We start from the raw sequence: 5,327 nt of genomic DNA on the forward strand, positions 1-5,327 counted from the left end.
TGAACAAAATGGTGGCAGAAGCTACTACTGCTACAAGCTAGAGGTTAGGCTAAAAAAAAAAATAAAAATACAAATAAAAGTGGACTACTCTATTAAGGTCAGAAATGAAAAGAAAATTTTGAACGTGACCAAATGCACAAAGAAACTATATACATTCCTATCTTTGAAAGAAACAAGCTCCTCTGCCATTAGAAATGTGAAGGGTCATACTGGTTACACTCAGCTCTGCATCTTCCTGTTTTCTTCTATAGCAGCAGCAGGGGATGAAATGCTGCATTAAGCACATTTTAAATCCTTTTACATTTGCACCCCAGAATTGTCAACATGTGTCTTGAAACATAAATGACATAGATCTGAAAGGAGAGGGGCAGAAAATGACTAAGGAATACACTTACGCTGCTCTCTGTGGAGTCATATCACTCAGGTTTGCTTTAATATTAATAGGCTCTGTCTCAGGAATTTTCTCAGTAGCAGTGCACTGAGTATTTGTTATTACAGAACTTTTCAGCCAATGTATTTAATTTTTAAACGTAGCAGTTCCACAAGTGGAATCTAAAAACATCTAAAGCATACATCTGTTGTTTTGGAGAACTTACTACAGTATCTTTCAATCAGGAAACAGATATCCCTATGGCCGTTCTACTGAATTGATCCACACAATAAACACTACTTCTACCATGCTGTGGTCACTCAATATACTTGGGGATAAAGTGCCTACATAAGAGATAATAGACAATACCTTCTTGCCTCTGTCCTGATACAGTCTATGCCCACTTGCAGTGATTTCTAGAAGTATAATAATTCTCATGTCGGGATATTATAGTATTTTCTAAAATACTATTTTGAATTCAGACATGCTATGCAGACACTATCACTAGTACTACAAGGCTGAAAGGTGATACTTTCTGTAGGGGCACAGTTCATTTCAAGAAGCAAAGCAATGGTGGATCCAACACCTTTGTCAGATGAGATAGAACTGAATTCACATTCCCTTGCTGTGAAACTCATGGTAACAATTTGCCATAGTTAGTTATCTATAGCAAAAACATAAAGCACACCCATATATCTTCAATGCATCAGAGGTGTAACCACACCAGCAGCCTCACCAGGTGCAGGCAGCAACACAAGCACTACCTGCGCTTCAGGCTAGCAAGGCACGAGATCTCTTTAGCCTTGAAATGGCCAGGTTACATTACCAGGGTGACTGCTGGCTATAGACAGTGTGGACTACATCTGGGAACAATTCACTTAATGCAAACATAGGCACAGAAGAGTTTGCATAGACAGATATTCTTAGGCCACTGGCACAGAACTCTAGTCAAATCTCCATTAAACTCTAATTATTTCCTAAAATTCATTCAGTAAGATGCAAAGTCTAATGTAGGATTTAATTCAGAGGATGCGACTGACACTTTGTGAGCTATTAATATTATTCCTTAATGAATCATCATGTGAAAATACACTTTTTAAAATGCAAAGATTGCGTCTTGGCCAGGGAGGAGGAAATAAGTATATTGTAATTTAAACTGAACTACTGTTCAGTTTGTAATTAAAACTGAACTACTTTTTCTGAGTATTGAAAAGTCAGAAAAAGTTTCCCCTTATTTAGCTCAGTACAGAAACATAGGGTACAGAAAATTCATACTGGGCTGCTAAAGGTTTTTATGAGAAGAATAAAAAGGGGATCTGACTACAGCTTAAACTTTGTTGGTTTCTGGGAGCAAGTTACAATGTATAAACAAAATACTTTCAGAAAACAACAATAAATATTTCAAAGTAATTCTGACCTTAAAAAGTTAAAAACATCATGACAGTTGCAAGAAAGAAAAAAAGATAAAAGACATTTCTTAGTACTCATAAGAAAACCTATTCAGTCAACATTAGGATTTAGACACCATTCCTCTAAGAAGACTTGAAACAAACATCTGCCTGGTCATCTGCTAATGAATATGCCATTGAGTGAATATCTCCAAGACAAGGTAGGGTTTCAGCAGGAGTTGGGGTCATGTCCTAAAATGCTAACAAGTTCGTATTTTAAAATAAACATTTTCTTAGGACAACATCCATTTTTAGAAGTAGCTGATCTGACACATAGGGAATGACAACAAAATGTTCTTGGAAATTATTACCACAAAACATATTTCTCTTTGTAGATTAACTCTTGCATTTTTTTTCATATTGATGGCTTGATTCAGTGTTGATGTTTAACTAAGGTCAAAGGGGATGTGTTGACCAGTTACCTCAGACAATCTGTGATTAAATGGTAGAGGTTGTATTGTGTAACTTTGAAGTCACTTGGACCAACACATTTCTGAATGCATTAAAAAAGATAACCCCCCAAACTCAATCTCTGGCTGTAACATTTGAAAAGACATGCCTTCAAAATTTCACAAAGAGTCAGCTGTGCCTTACAAAAGAAAAACATGATTCCTTTTTTTCAGAAAAAATGTATTATTAGTATTTTGAAATATCTTATATATACACTGTAAAGTAATGTAGTATTCAAAAGAAATCTCTTCCACTGTAACCACACTGATATTCTTTATGATTATCCTGCTTTTTTATGGTTATCCTGCTTTTGTACACATTTCAAATATCAACTATTATTGATAATGTTCTCTTAATAGCTGCACTTATGTGCAAATGGCAAAACTTAATTTGCCTCAGAAAGTATTGGGGACACTTACAATGCCAAAAATATTCTATTATTTTTGATGAACTTCGCATTTAGCTCCATCTCATCTCTGCAACAAAAGTTCCAGACAGCTTGATACCAGAACTTCCACCAAACCTCAAAGAGCTCAGAACATGCAGGTCACCTCCTGACCACTGCCGGCACCTGCAATGCAGGACAGGAATTATTCCTTCTAAATCAGGTAGCAACGAAAAGACATTGCTTTTGAGGCTTGACCTCGAAAGCATTATTAGCAAGATATTTCAGATATTCCCTGGATATACTTGAAAGGAAACGCAGCTTTTTACATCTGTCCACGAAGAGCATCACAGTTTAAAATGTTTAGCACAAAATGCTTACTTTGTGTAACAACACAGGAATTAAAAAGGTGCTATGCTCCTACCTTCCAGTTTAGAGACTGCTCTTTCTTTAAGCAGAGGAGAGTGGGTTTGCATTTAGAATCTTTGTCTGCTTTTCTTACTGTAATCTTTGCAGAAAAATCAGTATCAATTGTCAATAAATTATCACTCAAAATTGTATTCAACTTATTGTTTGGTAAATGATATTCGCAGATGATGTTTGGCTGTGTTTCCTGCAGCTTAAGGAAGTGCCACCTATATATATTAGTAGGCATTTTTAGGACTGGAAACATGCTTTATGAGAAACAGAGATTTCACATTTCCTAGATTTATGATGTTCCTGGATAGAACATAGGCACATTAATTATATTAACATATAGAATATAGGCATAATAACAATTATTTTTATATTGATTCATGGGATCTTTCATGCTAGAATTAGACACAAAAATCTGCACAACAGCAAAGCTCTTCTTTGCTTCTCCCACCTCAACTTCATCATGACAGATATTCAGTAGACTATGAATGTACCTAAGGAACTTTTACATTTTGCTCCTGCTTGAGATTATTGTGATGCAAAACATTTTTCAGTGTGTGATAAATGATGTGTAGAATTGCATCAGAATTAATGTGTAGGTGCATTTCCTCTGGATTCCTTCCTGGTTCAGAGCTAAAACGGGAAAATACTACATGCTAATGGAGTAGAAATAATAAAGAGGGATTATATATCTGAAGAACTACAATGAGTGCTTTAAAAACTTCATCTTGTTAGGACTAAAATGGTGCACATCCCAAAATGAAATGATGAAGAGAAATTTACCTTCATCTACTAACATCAGGAAAAGCAGCAGAAACTCTGCCAGGTATTGTCCCTCCAGGAATACATCCATATAGAATCACAGTTTGTGTCATGTCAGCCGTGAGCTCACTTCCCCCCCCAGACACCAGTTAGCAGCGCTGGCTAACCACATCATGTACACACTAGCAAGGTATGTGATAACAAAGCTATGCATAATACAAAATAAAAATAAGGTGAGGAAGCAATTAGTTTCTATGGTGATTTAAGAACATCACGCACCAGTTCATCACTCCTATGAATTACTTGAATTACTAAACACAGAAAATTTCATGCAGCTGTATACAATTTATGACTCAGCCTGAGATTTTAATGCTGGGAGCTGGCAAATGCAGCTATAATAACAGAAAACATTTTTGTGGTGTTTCCCCAATATCCAAAGCTTCAAACGCCTAAAGAGGCCTGCTCTCTCATCAAAATACCTTAAAACATAAAGCAAAATAAGTGACAAATGCACATTATTTGTCCCTATAATACATTAAAAACATCCATGCATTCACACACAGAAAGAACAGATGTGAATAATTCCTCCTCTACCAAGACAGAGAGATAATAAACAAAGAACTGTCCAGTGTTGTTTACTGTTCCCAGAAGGAGAGAAAAAGCTTACATCAAAAGTGAAAGGCCAAGCATGTCAGCTGTGTGCATATTAGGTGCAGATTTTAGAGTGACATGAACATGGAAATAAGCTAGTAAGAGTCAAGAACAACAATAAGCACAAAAACGGTGCAAGAGACTACAACATTTTGTTGAATATGTATTAAAATAGTCAGCTGCTGTGAACGGTGGTAGCTTAACTGAAATTAGCTAACTGAATTACACCAATTAGTTCTACGTTAGTGCCAGACAACTAGTCTTATTCATGTTTATGTTTACCACTGTTGTACAAAATCCAAGTTGCAAGCAGGTCACACACAAGAAACTCTAACCACACAGGCAAATACTTGAAATACATAAATGCTTGTTCATCTGGTCTCTCTTTTTGCTCCCTAGCCCTTCAATCCAGTGTTAAAATCTCACATGACTAATACCATGCTTCGGGGCAGGTCTTGGTCTAGTCAGTATTCACAAGCTCAGCAGCTCAGATCTCCCTCAGGATGAGGAAATTAGAGCTGTTGCGTTGCCTTCTCATCCAGATTGCAGACCATCTAAGGCTTGATTCCATTCTTGCTGACTATGGATCCAACATCCATCTTTTCAAAGAGATGCTCTAATTTCTGAATTTTTGCTACTTTAGGGCTGTGATTTCTTTTTTTTTTTTTTTTTTTTTTTTTTTTACAAAATATGCCAGCTTTTGGGACACCTATTCTTAAGAGTACCCACAAAAACCTGTGTAGGATTAATTTCTGATTATTTATTAATTCAGTTCTGCTTTCTATCTCAATTCTTTTTTTTTTTTTTTTTTTTTTTTTTTTTTTTTTTTAATCTTAGTTGAAAC

General features: G+C 35.9%; 1 protein-coding gene across 2 annotated transcripts in view; it reads right to left on the reverse strand.

Moving 5' to 3' along the window:
- The window catches only part of LUZP2 (leucine zipper protein 2), a 183,610-nt gene that overhangs the window by 69,861 nt on the left and 108,422 nt on the right, over positions 1–5,327 (reverse strand). The gene's annotated exons all lie outside the window — the stretch shown is intronic.

The sequence above is a fragment of the Aythya ferina genome, assembly GCF_964211825.1.
Source record: "Aythya ferina genome assembly, chromosome: 5".
Lineage (NCBI taxonomy): Eukaryota > Metazoa > Chordata > Aves > Anseriformes > Anatidae > Aythya > Aythya ferina.